General features: G+C 37.2%; 1 protein-coding gene and 1 pseudogene across 13 annotated transcripts in view; one reads left to right on the top strand and one right to left on the bottom strand.

Moving 5' to 3' along the window:
- The window catches only part of ANKRD6 (ankyrin repeat domain 6), a 208,980-nt gene that overhangs the window by 4,883 nt on the left and 177,616 nt on the right, over positions 1-26,481 (top strand). The window lies entirely within an intron of this gene.
- LOC105064117 (large ribosomal subunit protein eL29 pseudogene) lies at positions 332-796 on the bottom strand (annotated as a pseudogene).

The following is a 26,481-nucleotide window of genomic DNA, read 5'->3' as shown; positions in this document are numbered from 1 at the left end:
TATGCTCCATTTATAGTTATTATAAAATACTGGCTGTATTCCCCATGTTGTACAATATATCCCTATAGCTTATTTTATACACAATAGTTTGTACCTCTTAATTCCCTACCCTTCTCTTGCCCCTCCTGCTCCCCTCTCCCCACTGACAACCACTAGTTTATTCTCTATATCTGTGAGTCTGCCTCTTTTTTGATTTTGTTTGTTTGTTTGACTGACAAATCCTGCCTCAGGTTTATTTGTACAAACAGCACAGGTAGACATGAGCCCCATGCAGACAGCAGCCCAGGGGTCACTCAAGTCCTTCTATCCTCACATCAATAGATGAAAGCCTCTACTCTGGAGCCTTTGTGGGGGCCCGGGTGCCTTTGGGAGCCTGAGCCTGAGCTGCAGCTTCAGCTTCAGCTGCGGCCTTGGTCTGAGCCTTGTCCTTGGCCTTTGGCTGACAGCCTGAGACCCTTGGCGATGCGGGCAGGAGCATATTTCCCGAGCTTGGGGTGAGCAATGTAGGCAAGTCAACTGAGCTTGCAGCTGTTGCCCTTTGGGATCTTGGGCTTGACCTCCTTGGGCTTTACGAGAGCCTTGCTAGCCTCAGCACGTGCATTCATGGCCTTGGCGTTGTTGGCTGCATCTTCTTCAGGCCCTTCTTGTTGTGCTTCTTGGCAAAGCGCATGTTCCTCAGGAACTTGGGGTCCACCCTTTAAGAGATTTGTATTGTTGTGATCGAGGTTTTTTTGATGCCGTTTCTGTGCCATTTTCTGGAGTGGTTGTGTGTGTTGTGGTTCTTTGACTTGGCCATGTCTGCACTGGAGCTGGGACATTGCAAATCGCCTGGGACTGGAAGAGAAAGAGCAGTCTGCCTCTTTTTTGGTTATATTCACTAGTTTGTTGTATTATTTGGATTCCACATATAACTGATCTCATAGAGTATTTGTCTTTCTCTATCTGACTTATTTCACTTAGCAAAATGCTCTCCAGGTCCATCCACATTGCTGCAAATGGCAAATTTTCATTCTTTTTAATGGCTGAGTAGTATTCCATTATATATATATGTATTTTTATATATATATATGTATTATATATATATAACCAATCTTCTTTATCTGTTCATCTGTTGATGGACACTTAGGTTGCTTCCATATCTTGGCTATTATAAATAATGCTGCTGTGAACATTGGGGTGCATGTATCTTTATGAATTAGTGTTTTTGGTTTTTTTGGATATATACCCAGGAGTGAAATTGCTGGGTCATATGGTAGTCCTATTTTTAGCTTTTTGAGAGACCTCCGGATTGTTTTCCACAGTGGCTGCTGTGGAAAATTTATATTCCCACCAGCAGTGTGCCAGGGTTCCCTTTTCTCCACATCCTCACCAACTTTTGTTGTTTGTGTTCTTTTTGATGGTAGCCATTCTGAGGTGTGAGTGATGTCCCGTTGTGGTTTTGATTTGCATTTCCCAGATGATTAGCAATGTTAAGCATCTTTTCATGTATCTGTCTGCCAGTTGGAAAATGCTTGACTCTTAGTATTTTCTATAAAACTAGGAAAACATATGCAAGGATTAAAACATTTAATTTAAATTTGGGAATTTATTGTAGCTGAATGGACTTAATTCAATTTCTACATCAATGATTTGTCCTCAGTTCAAGAATGCAGATTAAGGGGAATATTTCTGTCTATGATAGTAAAAAACATTGTTTTTTAAAAAAATGATTTTAACAGAGGTACCAACAAATAGAAACAAGAATGGAAAAGTAGTCTGAAGTAAACTAATATTAATAAACAGGAACCAGAAAGCATTTTGGGAGGGCTTATTTTTGTTTTTGTAAGTACATGCTTTGAGAAATGTTTCTAAAATGAATGGATACAAAAGAATAATTTTCCTCACAGATAAGAGGTGAATATAGAACTTAGTTCTCTTGAGGTTGTGACCTTTTCCACATTAGCTCTGAGAACCATGCTCTCTATCATCTTGGGTTGGATGAGGCAGTGCGAGATGGAGGGGCACATCCTGGGGCCTTGGGGAGGATGGAAGGACACCGAATGGACATCAGGAAACTTAGTGTAGTCCTGGCCACCAGCCTGCTGTGGAGCTGTAGACAATTTCTCCGAGCCTCAGTTTTCTCTTCACTAGCCGAGGGGAGTAGACCAAAAGATGACTTTTAAAAATGAACAGTTCTGTGAAATTATACATATTCATAGTGTAAAAGCAACACTCTTGTTCTTGCACAGTTTTGGAGACAGGTGCCCTTGAAGCAACCTGATGGTCTATGGGCCAAAGAGAACTAGTGAGATTGTTAACTTGATGGAACCTGATGATGTCCTTTTACTATGAACATCAATAACTTACTGTGTAGCATCCTGTAAGACTGTGTATGCATGTATTCATATTCTAGACTATAAACCAAAAGTACCACTTTATTCTAAAACTTGATTTCAAGGCCATAAAATTTATATTCCTATTTAAGTAAATTGGAGTTTTCAGTTTTTGAAAATATCTGCATTTTATTCTAATTCTAGGAAAGTCTCACAGGAATATGCTATATAAAGAAATTACCTCTAGTGGGGAGTTTTAGGAGTGGTGGGTTTTTCCCCCCTGTGTCTTTATGAGAATTTTAAAGACTTCTTACAGTGAACATATATTAAGTTTATTATCAGAAAAATAAACAAATTAGGTAGAATGCTTTAAAAATTACACAAGAAAAATTCAGTATTAGTCAAATGTATTAAAAAAGTACTTTGTTCCCATAGTGGAACTATTTAGATGTTCTAGTAACTAAAATATTTCACTAAAATGAGAGGTAAAAATGTAACGACATGAGATGGACCTATTTATCATGGTTATATGGTAGTGATTTGAATTTATTATTGTGTACAAAAAATAAACCAAATCATGTACAATTTGACTTGGAAAATTTCAGTTCAGATTTTTCACAAAACTAACTTACTTCTCTTTCTTTGGCAGGGATAACGTGTCTCATGCCAGTTTTTAAACTTATTTTTTAGCTGGAAAATACCAAGTGAATTATAAGTCCCAGCATGTAATTCTGAATTTGACCCAATTTAGGTAGAATGCTGAGATGCGTTGTATACTATTTTATATTATGCCATATATAGTATAAAATATTCAAGTACCAGAGAGCAGACTTCTTGAATACGTATATATTGATGCATTTGAATATCCTAGATATGCCCTGTAAATATTTGCAGCCACCTTTGGTTAAGAGGCATGGGCTTTAGAGCTGTTCTTACTGGGTTTGATGCCTGGCTCTGACACCTACTGGTTGTAAACATTTTGGCAGTTTACTTAACCTCATGCCTCAGTGTCCTAACCTGTAAAATGGGGATTTGAAACAGTTCTGTACTCTTGATTGTGGAGGTGGTTGCATGAATCTATGAATGTGATAAAATTCATAGAAAAACACACACACACACACACACACACACACACACACACACACACAGAGTGAGCTCCTGGAAAAAACGAAATCCAAGTAAGTTCTATGGTTTATTTAGGAGTATTATACTAAGGCCAGTTTCCTTTCCAGTTTCCATACTACCACTGGGCGGTAGGGTAAGTGGGAACTCTCTGTATTATTTTTCATTGTGATAAAATATACATAACATAAAATTTACTACTTTAATAATTTTTAAAGTATGCAGTTCAGTGGCATTAATTATATTCACATTGTTGTGTAACCATCACCACTATCAATGTCCAGAGGTTTTTCATAATCTTAAACTGAAACTCTACCTCCTCTTTAAATGATACAATTAACCAATAATTTCCCAACCTCCTCTCCCCCAGCCCCTGCTAACCACTATTCTATTTTCTTTCTCTATCCATTTGATTATTCTACGTGCCTCATATAAGTGGACTCATACGATATTTTTTCTTTTGTGACTGGCTTATTTTACTTACTGTAATGTCTTTGAAGTTCATGTACTATTTTTGCAACTTCTATGTGAGATTAATATAAATGAAAAAAAAATTCCACTGGTGGTGCTGGGCTGTACAAAGGCACGGAGGTAAGGGACAGTGGAGGGTGGCCAGGAAAACCAGAGAGTGACATTACCTCTCTTTCCCTTCTCCTCCTTATCCGCAGTCATAGGAGAAGAGATGCAAGAAATAGCTGTGTTCTCTCCTGTACAGGGAAGAGTCTGCATTATTTACTAGTAGGTTCCTATATCAACCTGAGGAGCAGCTATTAAATCTCCTACTAAAATAGAAATTCTTTTTTTAATTGAAGTATAGTTGATTTACAGTGCTGTGTTAGTATCTGGTGTACCACATAGTGATTCAGTTTCTTATACACACACATACACGCACATGCACACGCACACATATATATGTATATTCTTTTTCAGATTCTTTTCCATTATAGTTTATTATAAGATATTGACTATAGTTCCCTGTGCTATACAGTAGGACCTTGTTGTTTATCTGTTTTATATATAGTAATTTGTATCTGCTAATCCCATACTCCTAATTTATCCTCTCCCATCCCCTTCCCCCTTTGGTAACCTCAAGTTTGTTTTCTGTGTCTATGAGTTTGTATCTGTTTTGTAAATAAGTTCATTTGTTTCATTTTTTAAGTTCCACATGTAAGTGATATCATGTGATATTTGTCTTTTTCTGTCTGACTGACTTATTTCACTTAGGATACTAATCTCTAGGTCCACAATGCTGCAAGTGGTTTTATTTCATTCTTTTTTGTGGCTGTGTAGTATTCCTGTGTGTGTGTGTGTGTGTGTGTGTGTGTGTGTGTGTGTCCATTATATATATAATAAAATAATGTCCTTTTTATCTAGTTATCTGTCGATGGACATTTAGTTTGCTCCCATGTCTTGGCTATTGTAAATAGTGCTGCTGTGAACATTGGGATGCATGTATCTTTTTGCATTAGCATTTTCTCCAGATACATGCCTAGGAGTGGGATTTCTGAATCATATGGTGACTCTGATTTTAGTTTTTTAAGGAATTTTCATACTGTTTTCCATAGTGGCCGTACCAATCTACATTCCCATCAACAGTGTTTCTCCACACCCTCTCTGGCATAAAGTAGGAATTCTTAACCTGAAGTTCATTGATGATCTACAGATGCTTGAAGAGCCCCAGAATTTAGGTGTAAGTATTTAAGTGAATGCTTATATGTGTACTTGAGAGGGAAGACATTTCATAGCTTTCATCATATTCTCAAATGGTTCCCTCACCCAAAAATGGTTAGTAAGCACTGCAAGAAAATATTGTTTACAGAGCTCTACCCACTCCACAACAGGCTCTCCCCCTTGGGTGTCTTAGCTCCTTTCACTTTTCTGGTATATCTTTCCCCTTACCATCCTCCAGAGGCTTTCTGTTCAAACCTAGGATAAGCCTGAATAGTTCTTTTCCCTGAGAGCCTCCAGCCATTCTCCTGCATTCTACAGACTCCAGGACCCATTCCTCAAGGGCCAGAGGCACTCAAGGGTGAACCATTGTGGAGTCCCCAGTGGGCAGATGTGAAATCAGAGTCCCAGGCTCACAGCTGCCACATCTGTCTCTGCCCTCTTTAGGCTCCAGAAAAATAGGAAGGTAATAATACTTGAGGTTACACTGCTATGGAAGACTCATGAAGTGGTACCAGATGGCTGAAGTTCAGTGGATTCTACCTTGGGGAATGCAAATTTAATTTTGAGGTTGTCTTCTGGTTTACATTTTATATTTTAAATGTATTATAAATATACAATACATTTCACTTTGTGGAGTATCCAGTGATTTAGGTGAGCTACTGCACGGATATATTGTTATAAAAGATGTTAAGTATCAGATTTATTTAATTATAGAGCTCTCCAGTCATTCAGATTGGTTTTTTTTTAACATTTTTTATTGATTTATAATCATTTTACAATGTTGTGTCAAATTCCAGTGTTCAGCACAATTTTTCAGTCATTCATGGACATATACACACTCATTGTCACATTTTTTTCTCTGTGAGTTATCATAACATTTTGTGTATATTTCCCTGTGCTACACAGTGTAATCTTGTTTATCTATTCTACAATTTTGAAATCCCAGTCTATCCCTTCCCACCCTTCACCCCCCTGGTAACCACAAGTCTGTATTCTCTGTCTGTGAGTCTATTTCTGTCCTGAATTTACACTTTGTTTTTGTTTGTTTGTTTGTTTTTGTTTTTGTTTTTTAGATTCCACATATGAGCTATCTCATATGGTATTTTTCTTTCTCTTTCTGGCTTACTTCACTTAGAATGACATTCTCCAGGAGCATCCATGTTGCTGCAAATGGCATTATGTTGTTGGTTTTTATGCCTGAGTAGTATTCCATTGTATAAATATACCACATCTTCTTTATCCAGTCACCTGTTGATGGACATTTAGGCTGTTTCCATGTTTTGGCTATTGTAAATAGTGCTGCTATGAACATTGGGGTGCAGGTGTCATCCTGAAGTAGATTTCCTTCTGGATACAAGCCTAGGAGTGGGATTCCTGGGTCATATGGTAAGTCTATTCCTAGTCATTTGAGGAATCGCCACACTGTTTTCCATAGTGGCTGCACCAAACTGCATTCCCACCAGCAGTGTAGGAGGGTTCCCCTTTCTCCACAGCCTCTCCAGCATTTGTCATTTGTGGATTTTTGAATGACGGCCATTCTGACTGGTGTGAGGTGATACCTCATTGTAGTTTTGATTTGCATTTCTCTGATAATTAGTGATATTGAGCATTTTTTCATGTGCTTTTTGATCATTTGTATGTCTTCCTTGGAGAATTGCTTGTTTAGGTCTTCTGCCCATTTTTGGATTGGGTTGTTTATTTTCTTCTTATTGAGTCGTATCAGCTGCTTATATATTCTGGAGATCAAGCCTTTGTCGGTTTTATTTGCAAAAATTTTCTCCCATTCCGTAGGTTTTCTTCTTGTTTTACTTATGGTTTCCTTTGCTGTGCAGAAGCTTGTAAGTTTCACTAGGTCCCATTTGTTTATTCTTGCTTTTATTTCTTCTAGGAGAAAATTTTTGAGATGTATGTCAGATAATGTTTTGCCTATGTTTTCCTCTAGGAGGTTTATTGTATCTTTCTTATGTTTAAGTCTTTGATCCATTTTGAGTTGATTTTTGTATATGGTGTAAGGGAGTGTTCTAGCTTCATTGTTTTACATGCTGCTGTCCAGTTTTCCCAACACCATTTGCTGAAGAGACTGTCTTTATTCCATTGTATATTCTTGCCTCCTTTGTCAAAGATGAGTTGACCAAAAGTTTGTGGGTTCATTTCTGGGCTCTCTATTCTGTTCCATTGGTCTATATGTCTGTTTTGGTACCAATACCATGCTGTCTTGATGACTGTAGCTCTGTAGTATTGTCTGAAGTCTGGGAGAGTTATTCCTCCAGCCTCTTTCTTTCTCTTCAGTAATGCTTTGGCAATTCTAGGTCTTTGATGGTTCCATATGAATTTTATTATGATTTGTTCTAGTTCTGTGAAATATGGTTTTTAATTCATATGAATGGAGTGCCTAAATGGTAAAAATTCTAACTTGCAAGTTTTTCTTATACATATGATTCTTCAGTATTTGCATTCATCTTAGAAACTCTTCAGTAGATCATGATTTGACTCATTTATCTGGCACAAATATATTCTATTAAAGTAGGCTAACTACTGTAACAAACATCTCTAAACCTCAGTGGCTTAATCCAGTAAAAGTTTATTTCCAGCTCACACAAAATCCAGAGAAGTTATTCCTGGGTGGGCAGCTTTCCTGGTTAGCTCTTCTTCAAGTGACTCAGAGATAAAGGCTCCTTCCATCTTGTTATACCGTCATCTTCAACACGTGATTTCCAGTGTCACTACAAAGGGGAAGAGGCATACCAGATTAACTGCCTCCACCAGTAAGTGAAAACATCATTTCTGCTCACATTCTATTGGCCAGAACCAGCTCAGAGCACCGCCTCAATTTACGGAGTCTGGGAAATTTAGCCCGTGACTGGACAGCTGCTTCTGAGCAATAATCATTTACTTTGGATGGGAAACAGAACTCTTTGGTGGATAAGTAGCCATCTTTTATATTAATATGCTAGTCTTTTAACAGTTTGTAACTACCTTCGTATGATTTATTTCTCATGTTCCAAACATATATGTGAAATGGAAGGTCCTACTGTGTAGCACAGGGAGCTATATTTAATACCTTATAATGGCCTATAATGAGAAAGAATATATGTGTGTAAACTGAATCACTATACTGTACACCAGAAATTAGCACATTGTAAATGACTATACTTCAATTAAAAAAAATAGTTATGTCTTTGTAGTGTAAGGTGTGGATGAGACCTTTATACAGGAAACAGTTGTGTCATAATTGCCCTGTGAGCAAATACAAATGGGATTAAGTCGTCTTAAGTTCTTACATTTATTGGGGAACGAAGTATATTTTATTAATTGAGAGTTACCCAACCATCTAGAGAATTGTATATTTGAGAAAGATGGAACAGAGGAAGATTAACAAAGAACAAGAATATGCATGTCCTTTTGGGTTCATGAATGTTATTATAATAATTTAAAACTACTTCCAGCTGCTGGCAATAAGCAAGTATGAAAATTTTCCTCTCCAAAAAAAAACCAGTCTTCACCACAGGATGTATTACACAATCATAAATGTACGTGTCACTTTTATTTATTTGCTCTTAAGGGAAACTCAAGTTACAATATTTGGACCTATTTATCTTATTTGCTTGAAGCTTATTTGTGCCTCAGGGCACCATTTGGCTGTATCCAGCATCCGACAGCTAGAAATGGAGAGTATTGAGGAATTAATAAAAGATCATGTGAAAGGTCCCAGTATCTAGTTGGAATCATGGAGAAAATGTAGTGGTGCACACTAGCTCTACTGGCATACCTTGTTTTATTGCTCTTCGCTTTATTGCACTTTGCAGATATTTCATTTTTCACAAATTGAATATTTGTGCCAACTCCGTGTCGAGCAAGTCCACTGGCACCATATTTCCAATGGCATTTGCTCGTTTGTGTCTCTGGGTCATGTTTTGGTAATTCTTGAAATAATTTCAAACTTTTTCATTATCATTCTATTTGTTATGGTGGTCAGTGATCTGTGATTTTGATGTCACTATTGCAAAAAGATTATGTCTCACTGAAGACTCAAATGATGGTTAGCATTTTTTAGCAACTTAAGTCTTTTTAAATTAAGGTATATACATTTTTAAAGATAATGCTGTTGCACATTTAACAGACTACAGTTTACCGTAAATATAATTTTTATATGCACTAGGAAACTAAAAATCTCGTGTGACTTGCTTTATTGCAGTATTTGCTTTATTGTAGTGGTCTGGAACTGAATAATCCATGGTATCTTCAAGATCTGCCTGTAGTAATGTTTCATTTATCCATTACTGGTTGAGATTGGGCTGTTCCACCTAAGGAAGAGGTCCAAATAATTAATATTTACTACCTTTTAAGTCCCAACTTAAAAAAAAGTTATATTGTATGGTGCCCACGTTGGAATTAAAGATACACTAGACCAAAGGTCAGCAAATTATAGCCACAGGCCTGCTGCCTGTTTTGTAAAGTTTTATTAGAGCATGACCATACTCGAGTTACATATTGCCTGTGGCTGCTTTCACACTATGCTTGCTGGCAGAGTTGAGTTGTCAGAGAGGCCATGTGGCCCACAATACCTAATACATTTACTATCTTTTTACAGAAAAAGTTTGCTAACCCTTTCACTAGACTTAAAATTAGTATAACTTGATTTGAGGTAACTCTGCTCCTAGTTAGGGTTTACTTGATCTCTCTGGCCATGGTTCACTATCATAGTGGGGATAATAAAACCTACCTAATGGGATAATTAAGATAGGGTTTTTTTTTAAATTTAAAAATGTTAATTTATTTTGGGAGGAGAGGTAATTAGGTTTCCTTATTTACTTTTTAGAGGAGGTACTGGGGGTTGAACCTAGGACCTTGTGCATGCTAAGCATGCGCTCTACCACTTGAACTATACCTTCCATTGACCAAGGTAGACTTTAAATTAAGTGATCTCAGGGTAACCCTAACCCTAACCCCAAATTATTTAGTTACCAAGTTTATCTTCTAGTTAGCTATCTGCCTTTCTCTCTTCCAGTTAGCTTCTTTAGACCAATTATTTTCCAACTTATCAAGATAAGAATCATCTGGGAACTCTATTAAAATTCAGAGATGCCCACCCTCATTCCTTAGGTCCTGATTCAGCAGGTCTGGGAGATGCATGTGCAACAAGCACTCCAGAGTCTGATGTAGATGTCCTGGTCTCCAATTAACTCGGACCCTTGTGGCAACTTGTCTTTGGGTCCCTAGAAATTGTTTCTCTGGAAGCTCCAAATATGCTTCTTGTCTCCCTTAGAATCAGAGCCTTGCCTGCTTGATAGGAGAGCTTGGAACTGAGAGAAGAGTGCCCAGCGGCGTTAATCATCAGCATTCTGAACATGTGCAGAGAGACCCGGCAGTGGGCTTATCATATAAATCAAATCATTCCCTGCCTGACTGCACCTATACAGCCATCTGCTGCTTTGCTTTCAAATAGAAATAATGATAGGGAAATTGGCACTGGGGCTTGAGAGAAAGCGACTGGTTTACACTGGAACTCTGTATGCCTCTTGAGGCTAAGAGAGAACAAATTAAAGCTAAAATTAGCATTATGGCCTGAGGTTAGCTATCTCTTCTTAAAATCAATAAAAGATAATAGCAGAAGGAGTTACCATGAGAGGAAGAACCTAAATCCAGGTGCTTTATGGGTACTTTAAGAACGGATGCTTATTTAATTGTTTATAATTTCCTTAATCTCCAGATGTATTATCCTACGTTATGTAATAATAAATGGCTTGCTCACTGAAGCCTCTGTTTTCCTCCATTCAAAAACTTAGTAAAGAGCTGCAAAACCAGTAATGAATAACAGGAAAGTCCCTGGCACCTGTTGGGTTTTTATACAATATGGAGAAAAGTGAGACACCTCCCCCCAAAAAGAAAGTCCAAAACCAAAACCAAAAATATAAAAACTTGGAGGAAGAATCAAAGAGCCTCACACCTTCAGTATTTAATATGAGCAGAGCTGTGTTACTGTTCAGAGCAGTATTTTAAAACTGAGAATCAGGTGCCTTTCAACATTTTCCATCATTGCTACCCTGCTGAAATAAAATCTGAATGTTTGATTGGATGTAAGCCAGGGTATTTTGTACTTTGAAATGTAAGTAAAGTAAACACTTTATCATCCAATGAAGGACTTACAGCTAATTAGATACCTTCCGGTTGAAAGACGTCTTGGGAAATTGATTTCAAAAACATGTGCTAATAGGGATTTAAAGAATCTTATGTAAAATGATCAAAGGATTCCTTTCAATAATGAGTTCCCTTAGACCCAGGATATTTAATATATGATTAGAATTACTAATCATTCAAAGTATATACAGAGTATGTGCCCTTTGAGGAAGCGCATCAAGGTAGGAATACCATCGTGGGACACATTCTGAAAAGGTTGCTAAATAAACAATCATCTATTTTTATTAAAAGGATAGCTTTAGATCATTCTTTTTCATCCCTCCAAAATATGCAACAGGTCTAATTTATCTCCAGATACTAGAATTTCTCTCCTTACTATTAAAAAACCCTGAGAAAAGGCCATTTTGAAGAAAATAAAGCTTCTGTCTTTAAAAGCAGAATAATAAAACATTATTATTTTGATATACTCAAAACTAATTGTCTTGATGCTCAGTGCCTTTCTGTCTTTTTAAATCCTAAATTCAAGAATTTATATTCTTCCCTTGGTATTAAAAGTCTCAAAAACACTAACTGTGCTTATAATTGACTGGTTGTGTTAAAGGTGACAAATGTTCTTGTGTGTCTAAAAAAGAACTGAAATATTGTATCACATTTTGTCCCAGGACTTCTGTGCAGTTTCTTATTAGGCTCCTCCCTCCCCAGCCTTTGGAATTCTCTTAATGTCAGAGACATTAACTTCGAGGGTAAGAAAATAAATCTTAAGAGACTTGTAGTATTTATTCTGAATTTACTGGACAACTAAATTGGACGAAGGTTAACATCCTAGTTATATAAGGTGTACTTCTTGTTAGTGTTAATGAAAGCTGTGTACACAGTGGAGAGAAAACATACTCCTCAAATCAATAAGCAGATAGAAACCATGATAGATTTTGTATGAAAAAAAGCAATGTCACAGGCTATTAGGGTATTTATGTGAGGGGGAAGATGCTGTGTTATAGGACTAAATCTTAAAGGAAAGACAGGTATTGATTGTAACCTAACCAGATACCATAAATCCACAGCGGCGCTGCCTCGGCCCCACAGAATAAATGGCATTCATTAAATTTGAGTTTAATGCAAACTCAAATTGCCCTAGGATCAGGGAGGCCAAACTGTTTTACTGTTCTCTGCAAAGCCTAATCTTTCTAGCCAAACAATAATTTAGGAAAAAATTTTTAAAGTCGATGACTCTCTCTTGGCCTCCCTACATACCATCTTTTTCTATCTGATTAGCATTAAGTAATTTATCTTAAAGCCTCAGGCCTCCACATTCAAACCTGGCTGAATTACCTCTTTCGGAAATGGACAATAAAGATGTCCTTCAGGGGAGTCTGTTTCATGGGAGACTGGCAGCCTTTAAAGAGAAGACTGCTACCTGGCTGCCCAGAGAGCTCAGGTTCCAATTTCATGTCTGACAGCAGCCTTTGTGCCCTCTGCCAAGTCACTTTCTTACTTCTGTGGCTTTGCTTTTCTTTTCTGTTAGAAAGGTGACCACTAGCCTGATGTTTCAGATGGGTCCTCATTGACTAGTCCCCTCCTTCCATGAATTTGAGTCACAGAAACATTTTTAGCTTAACAAATTACTATAAGGTAAATACTTGTGTAATGGCCATTCTGGTCAGGAAATAGGACTTTGTGGGTCACCCCAGAAGCCCCTCCCTGGGTCACATCTCAATCATAACTCCCTCTGTCCAAAATAACCACCGGCAGTCCTCATTTTACACGGAGCTGTGATACTATACAGAAAATAGTGCATGCTGAAACCCGGTAGGCTGTCTTATAATCAGTGGGGGAAATTGAGATTGTTTGGGGACCTTTAAATGTTTGACCAAAATGTTAGAAACTCTCTTACTGTCTGTTATAATTATATAGGGAAATGAAAAAAATACTAGTATTTAGTACACTGTAAATTAAAACAATAGCAACATTGAGAATTAAACTTTTATTTCTCTTGTAAAATCTCATCAAGAGTAGTTTAGTTTGACAGAAACAGACTCACATATAAAACTAATTTATGGTTACCAGAGGGGAAGGGCAGGGAATGGGGTATAAATTAAAAGTTTGGGATTAGCAGATGCAATCTACTATATATAAAATAGATAAACGACAAGGTCCTACTGTTTAGGACAGGGAACCATATTCAATATCTTGTAATAAACTATAATGAAAAATAATATGAAAAAGAATATATATATGTGACTGAGTCACTTTGCTGTACACCTGAAACTAACACAACATTGTAAATTAACTATACTTCAATTAAAACAAAAAGAGTAGTTTGGTTTGCCCTTTTCCCTTCCTATCACGTATGATACAGAGCAAGCATCTTTTCTATGCCTTGATGAACTTCCATACTTCTGTTGAAGTTTGCGTTAGTTTTATCCTGCATACTTTCAATGTTGTGAAGTATCTGCAGCAGTTCCTTCAGTGTGAAATTTCTGCAGCATCATTTCTTCATCCTTGTCATCTCAGCGCTTTCCTCATTTATGACGATCAATTCCCTCATTCAGTTATCCTGGCTGCACATCTAGATTCAGGTAGTAGCTGTGTCAAATTTCCCATGGTCAACCGTTTTCCTGTGACTCCATCGTATTCCATTCAAATGTCACTTCTAGTGTTAATCACTTTTCGTTTCTTTGCTGGCCAGTTACCTCTTTTAATATTTCATTTGGGTAAACTGTTCTGTGGGTTTTTCACTAGGAGACAAGGAGACAACACAAAAACATTTGCTGTCTGTGGGAACTGAATAACAAATGAGGAGTGACTGATCACTGACAGACTTTGAAAGATGTGATGTGACTGGTCACTGACTGTGATGCACATCTATTAATTACAAAGCGATTTGTAGACTGGAGAGCATTTAGTGAAGTTTGTACCTCATGCAGTTTCTCAAAGTTAGTATACCATGGTAAGTGAGATTTGGACTATATCGTTGGAGGACTGGTGTAATTTAAACTGTGGGACCTGAAATTGTGCACATTAGAACCATATAAAGTAAAGACTGCCTGTATTATTTTGTTACAGTACTCACTTCTTTATATATATATATTTTATAGTTCTGTTATCCAGTTACGCACCTTTAGGCACTGTGGTTTAGTGTTGCTCCTTAAAGTGTTTTTGCTATGTCTTCCGAGTAGTCGTGTTTTGTTTTTTTTTTTTAAATCTATGGGTTTGCCTTCTGTATTTGTTTGCTAGGGCTGCTATAACAAAGTACCATAGACTGGATAGCTTAAATCGAAATTTATTTTCTCACGGTTCTGGAGGCCAGAAGTCTCAGATCAAGATGTTGGCAGATTTGGTTTCTCCCAAGACCTCTCTCCTTGGCTGGCAGATGGCCGCCTTCTCACTCTGTCTTTATGTGGTCTTTCCTCTGTGCATGTGAACTCCTGGTGTCTCTGTCTCTTCTTAAAAGGACAGTAGTCCTGTTGGATTAGGGTCTACCTTAATGGCCTCATTTTAACTTTATTACCTCTTTAAAGGCCATGTCTCCAAATATAGCCACATCCTTAGTACAGGGAGTTAGCGCTTCAACATATGAACTTAGGGGTGCACAATTCAGCCCATCACATTTTCTCTTCCTTTCTTTTCTTTACTACTTATTTATCAAAATAGTTGGACTTTTTGACAACTGGTTACATAAAACATAAACTATAATCACATAAACTTTTCATTAAAGAGTCTGGATCATTCATGAAGGACATCATTGACAATTAGGCCCAGGTTATGTTGGGTAAAATTATGTTCTAGTTACTAAGGCTGTATAACAAACCACCCCAAAATTTGGCAGGTTAAAACAGCAATAATTATTTGTTCTTTCTCACAGTCTGTCAGTCAGGAATTGGAAAGTAACCCAGCTGAGAGGGTCTGACTCTGGTCTTCCAGTAAGATTGCAGTCAGATTTTAGCCGGGGCCACAGTCACCTGAAAGTTTGACTGGGGCAGTAGGGTCTACTTTAAGATGGTTCACTCCCATGGCTGGCACGTTGGGGATGGCTGCTGGTTGGAGGCCTCAGTTCCTTAATACATGGCTGCTTGAATGTCCTCATGGCACAGAGCTGCTTCGGAGTGAATAATCCAAGAAGCCAAGACAGAAGCTGCATTGTCATTTTGACCATGTTCTGTTGGTCATGTAGATCCAGTCTTGATACATTGTGGAAGGGGACTCCAGAAGGGCATGAATATAGGCGGTATGGCTTATTGGGAGCCATCTTGGAGACTGGCTGGCATAGATTAAATGGGTGAAAAGTGTCTTACTTTGGGAAATCTGCTTGCAAGTTTCTACCTTCAAATGCTTACTTACCTTACAGGCATGTCATCAAAAGTAAACATTACTAAATGCTAGCTTTCTACTTCACACCTAAAAAAAAACTGGTGATGATTTTGTGCTATACCTTTATGAATGGGGAGAATATATGTGAAATTCCACTGAGGGATTGTGGTCTTGCCTAATTCTTGGCCTTTGGTGTGTCCTGGGGTTCAGCACCATGGGCAGCTACTTCTGCTGCCCACCTAGGGTCCACCTTTTGACTTGCAAAGAGTGGTGGCAGAGCAACCTAGGGCTATTTGGGAGGGTGTGCACTTCTGTGAATATAGGTGCCTCGTGTCCTGTTGGTTCACAAATTTCATCCTCATTTGTCTTTCCTTTTTCTGGTAGTCTCTGTTCTTCTAAATTGCCATGCCTTTAAGTTCATCATCTCAATTTTTATAAATCCAGCAATTACTCAGATGAGCCTCAAGTTAATTAAAGTCAGAGAACTAGACTCTGCAATGTCCATTCCTGGTCTAGTGCTCCAGCCTCTATTTCTCTTGTCATCAAAGGATCATTCATCTATCCAAGCAGCCTTGTAAGAGTTTGGGTTGTTTCTATTTAGATATGATGACAATTATAAGCAGGTGTATTAGGCCCTTTCTTTACTTCTTTCCATGAATATTTGTCTGCTTAATTATTATGGACAAAGAAAGCAGAGAATATATAAGTATTTCTAGTGTTTCTTGAACTATGCTGCTACTGTATAAAAATGATTAAATATTATCCTTAGCATACCTTCTAGGAAATAAATCATTTTACTTTTGATTCAAATAGTTCACTTTCTTTTGTAGCAGCCTTTTAAAAGTTATCTTAGTAGTGCTTTTCCTCATATTTTCTTTTTTTTTGTATATATATATTTATTGAAGTATAGTCAGTTTACAATGTTGTGTCAATTTCTGGTGTACAGCACAGTGCTTCAGTCATACAAGAACATACATATATTTGTTTTCATATTCTTTTTCACTGTAAGTTACTACAAGATATCAAATATAGTTCCCTGTGCTATACAGCATGAGATTGTTGATCTATTCTATATTATCAGTTAGTATCTGCAAATCTCTAACTCCCAATTTATCCCTTCCCACCTGCCTCCCCCTCTGGTAACCACAACTTTTTTCTTTATGTCTGAGAGTCTGTTTCTGTTTTGCAAATAAGTTCATTTGTCTTTTTTTTTAGATTCCACATATGATATCAGATGATATTTTTCTTTGTCCTTCTGGCTTACTTCACTTAGAGTGACAATCTCCAGCTCCATCCATGTTGCTGCAAATGGCATTATTTTATACTTTTTTATGGCTGAGTAGTATTCCATTGTGTAAATATACCACAGCTTCTTTATCCAGTCATCAGTGGATGGACACTTAGGTTATGTTGAGCATCCACATGGTCTTTCCTTAGAGCACACCAGATATGAGAATAATGGGATCTGAAAGATATGATCACAGAGACAGGAAACTTGCCTGACAGTGATTTGCTTGGATAATCATGTAGTTGTCATCAGTGAATGATAAATTAATTTTTTTAAGAGAAAGAGAATATGGGCAATGTGTATAAGCCAAACCAACTTATTAGATAAGCAACGATTAAAATCAGAGGAGCTTCAGAAATGCTTTATAGATTAACAGGATTTAGAAAGTGTACTTTTTTTTTTGGAAGTAGACATTTTTTAAAATTATTTTTCTCTCGAGTTTTCTGTAATGTTGGCTAGTTGGGATCATCTCAGAATGAGAGACAGTGGAGGAGTAGAGAAGGAAATGAAAAATTATCTCAGAGTCACATTATCTACCCTTGCTGGATTGGACTAATGGCATCTTATCAGTGTTCTGGAATTCACAAAGTGGAGTGTTAGTTTCAGAAGTTTCATGTATACCTTGGAAGTTACGGAGTTTCTTGGAACTGGGATCAGCAGTTTCAGATATCACACATGCCTTTATGTGAAGCAGGAGGCTTTTTTGGAAATGTCAGAAGAGCATGTGCTAAGGAGCAAGGAGAGTATGTAAAGGAGGAGAAGCAAGCTGAACGGGGTGGGGGACAGTGAGTGGTACTGGGACTATGTTAATTGAGAGTTAGTTGAGAGAATAGAATTGGTATGAGATGAAATTTCATATATTGGATTGTAAACCTGTGAGTATTTATTATGCGCTGTTTGTAGGAAGGTACGTAGTTACCCAAGTGACTTAGCAGTATGAAGAAGTATGAGATTCATGGCTTCATAGTAAATCAACTTATGTCTGATGTAAAGCTGATGCTAGTACTTTAGGATTTAAATTTTTTTTTACCAGCCCACATTCACTTATAACTCAGTATCATTTGTTAAATAAAGAGTTTTGGGTTCATTCATAAAGGAGAATTAGGAGCATTATTTAAATAAGTATGATACGGGTCTAAGCCCCTTAATGTATTATAGTTTGATAGCACTTTGCACAGCTGCAGAAATGAGGGCAGTATCCAATACAAACTCTTGTGGGTAGAATATTAGAAACGATGTTATTGAATCTTTACACCCCTGGCAGTTTGTCTGATAAATTGAGTAGTTGTCACACTGAGTTTCATACAATTCATACCATAAAAATGCAACTAAGAATTAATATATTTATATTTTACCTCACACCACAGGCTCATTACAGGTGACTGGTTCCTAGTTTCCAAAATGCAGTGAAAGAAGTTTGCGGGGTTTGTATTTGTTTGGGGTCAGGCTATTTTGCAGAGTCAAGGTTATTGACATTTATTTGTGGCAGAGATGTGAATAATGAACAGTTCTTTCTAAACATGCAGTACAAGCTCCCTTTTGGCTTCTGTGTGTCTGCCTTCAGAACAAAGATGTCTCTGTGCTGTGGGGTAAAGACCTGGAGTAAAGTGACTGCCTGCTACAGGCTACAAGCACATATAGAACATGGAACCACAGGAACTCATTGTGATGACCGGATTGCTTATGAAAGACAGATACTCTGGAGTCCTCATTGGAGTGGGGTTCATGAGTCTCTATTCTGTCTTTCATATTTCATGTGTAGCATTTTGTTTTAGAGACAGAATAAGGTCTGTTGGATAAAACAGTAAGATTGTCTCTGGACAATTTCTATAACAGACTTTCTGTTTTAACTGATCTCTTGTTATTTGAGTCTTTTATTTATTTTTAGAGACATTTTACATTTATCTTTTTTTGGGGGGGAGATAATTAAGGTTTGGGTTTTTTTTTAATGGAGGTGCTGGGGATTGAACCCAGGACCTCGTGCATGCTGAGCACATGCTCTACCACTGAGCTACCCCCTCCCCGCTTATTTTTAGAGACATTTTAAAACACAGAAAAGTATACAGGCACCCTATATATTGACCACCAACATGAGTTTTTAGTTTTTAATGTCTTCATGATGAGAACTTAATTTCCTGTTTCACAAAATATTGTGTTCAGCATGAAATCTTTCAATTTGTGAGAGATAGCACTGGAAAAGTGAAGGACATTGATCCCTTCTAAGATCAGCCTTAATTTATAGCCGTAGCTTCTAACTTTACTTTAGTGCTTTGTAAACTTACCAAATCCCAGTACTTAACATTAGTAATAAATTGTGCCTTGTTTACTTCTAAGATGATCTGGGGCTTTTAGTGTAATTGATTGGATGCCTGTTTTCGCACATCTGCAAATAGTTGTAAGTTATATACTGTCAAAGCCATTCCAGGGTGGTGAGGAAGGAAGAGAAAAAGAAATAGATCCTTATCCTCTTTTTAAAATGGTCTTTTCTTCTTCATCTAGAGGATTTGGGTAATTCTGAGACGTCAGCCAGTTGATGTGGTTGGTTTTGTTCATTCGTTGCGCTGAGTGCTTGGCCCATTCTGTCTGGAGACTCATGCCCTTCACTTCTGGGAAATTCTTCTATCATTTCTTTGATAATCCTCCTGTCCTCCTGTCCTCTTACTGTGTTTTGTCTTTCAGAATGTCTGATAAAGCAGAAGAACCTATTGGATTGACCTTTTTTTTTGCTTAACTTTTCTGTCTCTATTTCTGCTTCTGTCTTTTAGTTCCGTTTCCTGGGAGATTTTTAAAACTTACTTTCATTCCTTCTATTGAATTAAAATTTTTTTAGTCAATAACACTTTTATTTCCAAGAACTCTCTTTTGTTCTCTGATCATTTTTTTCATTATAACTTGTTCTATAATACTTCTGTTAATCTCTCTGAGGGTACGAATTCAAGGGTTTTTTTTTTTTTTTTAGTTCTTGTCAATTACCAACATTATCTCAATTTACTTTAGGATTACTTCTTTTTATTTACTGTGGTGTCTCCTTTTTATTTTGGAAACTTTCCTTGAATGCCTGGTGATCCTTGGTTTTGTGTTCATGTTTAAGATTAAAAGGCAATAGGGGGAGGGTATAGCTCAGTGGTAGAGCGCATGCCTAGCATGCATGAGGTCCTGGGTTCAATCCCCAGTACCTCTGTTAAAAATCAATCAGTTGATCGACCGATCGATTGATCAATCAATCAAACTACCTCCCCCATTAAAAAAATGGAAAGTAAAAGATTAAAAGGCAATTGGAGGCTCTGTGTGCAAAGTTGTAGTGTATATCAAGTCTCGTCTTAGGAACTGTTCAAATTCTTTAGAGAGGAATCTTATAATGTTGGGGGGGAAGGAAAGGAAGCCATACATAAATTAATACAATATGGTATCAGTTTTAAAAATTGAAAAATAACACTAAATGATATATGGTTTGTGGATATATACATATGTGACAAAACCATCATAAAGGTAAAAAAAAAAAAAACTAAACACAAAATTCAAATAGTGCTTACACTTTGGGGATGTGATTGGGGTGGAGCATAAAGAATCTCACTGTTACAAGTTACACTCTATTTTTTAAATTGTGACGTGAACTTTTTATGATCTTCATGCCTTACCTATATGTAATATATTACATACAGTCTTTTATGTGTCAAATGTTTCATAATAAAATGAGAACATTTGATGGAAACTCCCTGTATCCCATCTTGTGAGAGTAGATGCTTGACTGACAGTGTTCTGTGCCTAGAATGGGGGTGTGGTGGTGGGGGGGGGGGGTGGGACCCACCCTTTCAGCTCAGTATGCAGTTTGAGAAGTGACAGGGCTAAATGAATCAGCATAAGCAGGTTGGTTATGCATGATTCCTTTGGAAATGTTCTTGCCACCACGCTCCCTGAAGTCCTGATGTACTCTGGCCATAGATTCTTCCAGACACCATCCAGTCTTCCCAGTGATGTGTAAGACATACTTCTGCCAGTCCCTGATGACCTGCTGGTCTTAAATTCCATCCTTTGTCTTCTGCAAGGTGCCTCAGGCACTTTTGCAGCACCTTTACTGCTGTGATTTACACATCTCTGTGAGCCATTCTGGGTCAAAACTGTTCAGCTGCACATGAAATAAAGCAGAAAGAAACCGCAGTGGAGTAAAAGGGCGGCTCAGAGAAAAAGCGCGGCATTGTGGTAAGTGCTCATTGGTGAGAGCTCGCGGAAGAGGCATGGCCAGATGTGCATCTTCTCTCGGCTGGGTCTTCAGCACCGGAATGATTCACGTGTGTGGGTGTGTATGCATAGTTTTTAATATTAAAATGTTTGAGACAGAAGGTCATTATGAATCAGTGTGTGGGCACTGCTAATCAGGTACAAACTGTAGACTTTCCGTTTCTCCCCAGTTTGTGTCCACCCAGTACCAAGTGGTTCTAAGTCCCAAACCTCAGCAGGGTTTTGCAGGGCAAAATTGTCCCTTTCTGCAAGTTTCCCACCCTGTAAACACCAAGCTGAGGCTTCTTCCCCTCCCCCGATGCAGCAGTTGCCACTTCTCTACTGACTTTCCATCTTTCGTAGCAGCTGAAATCTCTCCTTTGCTTTTGGCCACTCTGTGTTCTGTTCCTTAATGTGGCTTGTCTTTATTCCGTTCGTCTCACGTTAGTGGGGTCTTTGGTGGGAGAAGAGGTAGAGGAGATGTTTAATAAGCTTTCTTTTTTTTCTGCCAAGAAATGAAAAAAAATTTTTGTTAAAAATTCTTTTGTTTAATTGAAGTATAGTTGATTTACAATATTATATTAGTTTCAGGTGTACAACACGGTGATTCAATAAGCTTCCTTTTCTGTATATATATTTTTATTAAAGTATAGTCAGTTTACAATGTTGTGTCAATTTCTGGTGTATAGCATAATGCTTCAGTCATACATGAACATACGTATATTCATTTTCATTTTCTTTTTCACCATAACTTACTACAAGATATTGAATATAGTTCCCTGTGCTATACAGTATAAACTTGTTTATCTATTATATATATATATATATGCTAGAATCTACAAATCTCAAACTCCCAATTTATCCCTTCCCACCCTCAGCAAGCTTTCTTTAATCAGAAACCAATGCTAACATTTTGTCTCCCGCCTCCATCTTTTTTTTCAGCTTCATTAAGGTAACATTGACAAGTAAAATTGTAAGATTTTTTATTTTGGTGAGAGATTCAAAGTGTACAGCATGATGATGTATATAAACATGGTGAAAGGATTCCCCCCATCAAGTTAATGAACATATCCATCACCTCACATGTTTACCTTTTTTTGTGTGTAAGAACATTTAGGTTCTACTACTCTCAGAAAATTTCAATTTTACATGTTATCAACTATAGTCATCATGTTATACATTAGATCCTCAGGCCTTATTTATCCTGTAACTGAAAGTTTGTACCCTTTTACCGACCTCTCCTTATTGCTCTCCTCCAGCCCCTGGCAACCACTTTTATACTCTCTGTTTCCGAGTTCAGCTATTTAAATATCTATTTATAATTTTAAAAAATTTAAGATTCCATATATAAGTGAGATCATGCAGTATTTGTTTTTCTTTGTCTGACTTATTTCACTTAGCATAATACCCTCCAGTTTCATTCATGTTGTCACAAATTTTCCTTCTTTTTTAAGACGAATTTATTCTACTTTATACACACACATGCACACACACACACACACACACACACACGCTATTTTCTGTATCCATTCATCCATTAATGGACACTTAGGTTGCTTCCATACCTTGGCTATTGTGAATAATGCTACAGTGAATACAGAGTACAAATATCTCTTGAAGATGTTTATTTCATTTCTTTTGGATATATACCTAGAAGAGGGATTGCTGGATCACATGGTAGTTCTATTTTTAATTTTTTGAGGCACCTCCATACCGTTTTCCATAATGAGTGTCCCAATTTACATTCCTAGCAGTAGTGGACAAGGATTCCCCACATCCTTGCCAACACTAGTTGTCTCTTGTCTTTTTAATGATAGCCATTCTAACAGGTGTGAGGCGGTACCTCATTGTGGTTTTGATTTGCATTTCCCTGATGATTAGTGATGCTAAGCACCTTTTCATATATCTATTGGCAATTTGTATGTCTTCTTTTGAAATATATGTATATGAAATATATGTACTTTGCCTATTTTTAAATTGGGTTATTTGTTTTCTTGCTGTTGAGTTGTTTGAATATTGTATGTATTTTGGATGATTTGCAAGTGTTTTCTCCCACTCCATAGGTTGTCTCTTCACTTTCCTTTGCTGTGCAGAATCTTTTTAGTTTGATGCAATCCAATTTATTTTGCTTTTGTTTTCTATGCTTTTGGGGTCATATTGAAAAAAAATTATTGCTCAGACCAATGTCAAGATTTTCCCCTATGTTTTCTTCTAGTATTTTACAGTTTCAGTTCTTACATTTAAGTCTTTCATCTATTTTGAGTTGATTTTTGCATATGGAATGAGATAAGAGTCCAATTTTATTCTTTTGATGGGAATAATCAGTTTTCCCAACTTCATTTATTGAAGAGACTGTCCTTCCCCATCATGTGTTTTTGGCATCTTTGTTGAAGATCAATTGCAGATGTATTTCTGGGCTGTTTATTCTGTTCCATTGGTTTATATGTCAGTTTTTATGCCAGTGCCATGCTCTTTTAATTATTATAGCTTTTCAGTACATTTTGAAATCACATAGTGTGATGCTTTTAGCTATGTTCTTTTTACTCAAGATTGCTTTGGTTATTTGAAATCTTTGGGGGTTTTGTATGAATATTAAGATTTTTTTTGGATAAATCTTTATAATTGAAGGAGCTCATATTAACTAGTCTCATTCCTGGGTAAGGCAATCTTTTGTTAGGTTCACTTTTGCAAAAGAAATATATGATAATATATATCTGTGTACTGGAGATATGGATCAACCTGATTTATCAGTTAGGTGTAAAACCACAAACTTTCAGTAATAGCAGCTTGTCTTTAATAAGCTCTGGGATAGCAGAATAAAATGCTCCTTTATGAACTGTAACTGAGGAGAACTATTATTGGTCCCTGAAGTTAAAAAGCTGTCACTGTTCTTTAATAAGATAATTTCATCACTAGTGGTGATATTTTATCTAGTAGTCTAAATTCCTACTTCCACCATAGGGACCTTAACTTCTTTTCAACCTAATTAATGTCCAATTTTAGAAGAACAGATAGCTGCAGCTTGCTTTATACTGATTAGTAATATTTTTTCTCCTAACATACAGAAAACATTTCTTTAGTCCCTTGCAACTTGACCATCTGTGCGCCCTGTATGATTCAGAGTGTTATCTACAAGCACTTACATCTGTCAGGCTTTTGTTTGGAGGCCAGAGAAGGAATGTCACATGATACGCAGGAAAGGGTCCTGTCGTCTTGCCTGTTCACACGTGACACATTGTACTTTGTCAAGAGTCTTTTGTATTTTAATAATACCTTTCCAAGAACTTAGCATTGCTTCCATCTACACTACCTTGTAACTTCCTTAGGGGAAAAATAGGATACATTTGTATTTGTGAGGGAAATGGAAAAGACTTTGTTTTATACTGGAGTGTGAGTTAGTATGTCTGGATAGACTTGCTGGAGCCAGAAGTGAACTCAGGTTCTGCTGCTTGTCATTCAGAGTCACTGTTTGAGAGGCAAGGATTGGTAGAAAAAGAAAGATGCTTTATTCAGGAAGCTGGCAACCTGGGGAGATGGTGTACTAGCACCCCCAAAACCATCCTCCAGTTGTTGGTTAGAGGACAAAAGGTTTCAAAGGGGAGTTTCAGGGGTGCACAGACGGGGAGGTGTGCCTATGCGCAGAACAGCACAGTCAGACAGCTCCGAAAGTCATCTTGAAATTGGTCATGTGGTGGTCTAATCAGTGTCATCGTGATTATTTTAAGCACAGTTGATCTTCACTTCCAGGGCTGGTTTGTTCCCATTTTCTTGAGGCCAGTTCTTGGAATTGTGCAGCCACAGATTCCTTACTGCTCAAGATGGAGTAGCTTATATCATGGCTATAGTCTGGTCATCATGCAGTTAGCCCTTTCCCTTCAGTGGCAGTTTTAGTATCTGCAAAACAACTCAGGAATGTGTGTCAGACACTGTTATCTATGTCCTTCAGGGAAGAACTAAAGATTCTGTGACTGTATTGTCTTAATCATCAACTGCTTGAGCCTGCTTTTTTGTGACTCAGGGGAAGCCTGGGAGACTACAGTTTTTGTACCAGAAAGAGACAGGGGACATGGAAGGGCTTTTGTACCTGAGAGGGTCCTGCTCAGTTTTAAGACCCCTAGGAGTATTTTTATGTGGGGCTTAGCTTGGCTTTTAGGACAGGAAAGAAATTTTCAGGGAATTTTCTTGGGCTAGATTGAGAGCAGGAGAGTGTTACCAATTGCAGTTTGAGATTTTGATATTGCTATGTATTTGTGTGTATGTTAAGGGGAGGGAGAATGAGGAATAAATAGATGACTTTTCATATAATCTGAGTGAAAACCTAAAACTAAAAGGGACAACGTGGTGAGACAAGAGAAAACATCCGGCTTAACCACCTGTCTCTCAATATGCTCTGAAAATTCTGGCCTGCAAAGATCCTCTTTCTTTAAGAATTTGTAGTGCGTGTAATTATAGACTATCTGGCATTTTACTTTAAATTATTTTTTAAATGTGAGTCATTGCAAAATGGTTAAGAGATCAGAGTCTGGAGCTAGGTCAGTTTAGGACAAATCCTGGCTTTATGACAAACTAGCTGTGTGACCTTGGACTAGCTACTTAACATCTCTGTGCTTCAGTTTCCTCATATTTAAAATGAGGATAATAATAGTCTCTACCTTATTGTTTTGTTATGGGTCAAGTGCTTAGCCAGTAAAATTAATATAGATTTGCTGTAGAAAAGTAGATAGTATAGAAATTAAAGATGATAAACATTTCTACCTATAGGCAAGCACTATTACTATATTGGTACACATCCTTATATATTTTTGTATACAACATTGAGATCATATGTTCCATGCTATTTTGTAACTTTTTCCCCTTAATAATACATCATGAGCATTTGCCCATACTTTTCAACATCATATCTAAAAGAAATCTATATTGAGTGGATTGGTATATTTTAGTTTATTAAACTGTTCCCATATTGTTGAAGCTTTAGGTGGCTTCCAGATTTTCACTTTTATATGTAATGTTTCAGTAAACATTTTTGTGCATTAATCTCACTCTTGAAGTTACTCTCCTTGAAAAGAAATGGAATGGCTGAATCAGAACGTATGTTTTTATTTTTAAGGCTTTTGACACATACTGCCAAATTGCCTCCCGAAATGTTCCATAGCAATGTGTGAGAGTTTGTTTTCTTGCCCTCTTGTCAGCATGGATTATTCTGATTTTTTTTTTACATTTAATTTTATAGGTAAAATTTCATTTTCATTGTTTGATTACGAACAAAACCGAACATTTGTATGTTTTAAGCTCTTGTATTTCTTTTTCTTCTCTGTATGTGAAATGCCTGTGAATTTCTTGTGCACTTTTCTGGGGGGGAAGTATTCACTTTCTTAAAAACTTTCTATTTGTAAGAGATATTTATATAGAAAAGCTATTGATTGG

The sequence above is a fragment of the Camelus bactrianus genome, chromosome 8 (assembly GCF_048773025.1).
Source record: "Camelus bactrianus isolate YW-2024 breed Bactrian camel chromosome 8, ASM4877302v1, whole genome shotgun sequence".
Taxonomy (NCBI): Eukaryota; Metazoa; Chordata; class Mammalia; order Artiodactyla; family Camelidae; genus Camelus; species Camelus bactrianus.
The sequence above is the reverse complement of the archived record's forward strand: the minus strand, read 5'-3'. Positions and strand labels throughout refer to the sequence as shown.